This window comes from Perkinsus marinus, assembly GCF_000006405.1.
Source record: "Perkinsus marinus ATCC 50983 genomic scaffold scf_1104296937782, whole genome shotgun sequence".
Lineage (NCBI taxonomy): Eukaryota > Perkinsozoa > Perkinsida > Perkinsidae > Perkinsus > Perkinsus marinus.
This window is the reverse complement of record NW_003213718.1, coordinates 1-1,026: the sequence shown is the minus strand read 5'-3', so window position 1 is coordinate 1,026 and position 1,026 is coordinate 1. Positions and strand designations below refer to the sequence as shown.

Below are 1,026 nucleotides of genomic sequence, written 5' to 3'. Positions count from 1 at the left end.
TCCTTTGCGGAGTGAGCAAACTGCTCTGCTTCTCGTACCAGACCAGATATTTATGGTGTTATAAGCCACTTGCCAGGATCGAACTGACGACGTTCTGCTTACAAAGCAGACGCTCTGCCACTAAGCTAAAGTGGCGCACAAGATAACTGCATAAATCAATAATCTTCCTGTATCCTTTGCGGAGTGAGCAAACCTGCTCCTGCTCCTCATACCCGACTAGAGCCTAATGCTGCTGTAAGCCACTTGCCAGGATTGAACTGACGACCTTCTGCTTACAAAGCAGACGCTCTGCCACCAAGCTAAAGTGGCTCGCAGAATAAGTACATAAATCGATAATCTTTCTGTATCCTTTGCGGAGTGAGCAAACCTGCTCCTGCTTCACGTCATGCCGTTCGCAGTTGATGGAGGTTCTGTGATGGGAGTTTTGGCAATATGTCACGGACGAGGGTGGATCTCACAAACCCATGTGGGAAGCAGTCCACGTCCGTGACGCATTCAGTGCCCGGGATAAAACACGGCTATACCAATCAGCCACCGTGCAGATCCCGGGTGAATGCCCCCCATCTCAGATAGAAAAAAAATATAAACACCGTCACACCCAAGATAGCTCGTCTGATGCCTAACTAAGAGTGCTTGAGGGTTTCCAACAGGAAGTCTCAAGCACTCTGGGGGAACTTTCTCTGTACTTGGGTGTGTGGTCCGAAGGTGATCAGACTGGATCACTGCTTTAGCAACGACTTGACGTCTTGCTTTTCTCTTGAAATTCCGTCATCTGTCTTTCGGCTATCCGTGAACTTGCTCTCTTGGGAGACCTTCACTCACGTCATGCCGTTCGCAGTTGATGGAGGTTCTGTGATGGGAGTTTTGGCAATATGTCACGGACGAGGGTGGATCTCACAAACCCATGTGGGAAGCAGTCCACGTCCGTGACGCATTCAGTGCCCGGGATAAAACACGGCTATACCAATCAGCCACCGTGCAGATCCCGGGTGAATGCCCCCGCCTCATGTTGCCAAACCTCTCCCG

General features: G+C 50.5%; 2 non-coding genes across 2 annotated transcripts; both read right to left on the bottom strand.

The window, feature by feature from the left end:
• Positions 1-63: 63 nt before the first annotated feature.
• Pmar_PMAR016537 lies at positions 64-135 on the bottom strand. The gene has a single exon. It is a non-coding gene; the product is annotated as a tRNA-Thr (tRNA).
• A 102-nt stretch (positions 136-237) lies between these two features.
• Pmar_PMAR016536 lies at positions 238-309 on the bottom strand. The gene has a single exon. It is a non-coding gene; the product is annotated as a tRNA-Thr (tRNA).
• Between the last annotated feature and the right edge of the window lie 717 nt (positions 310-1,026).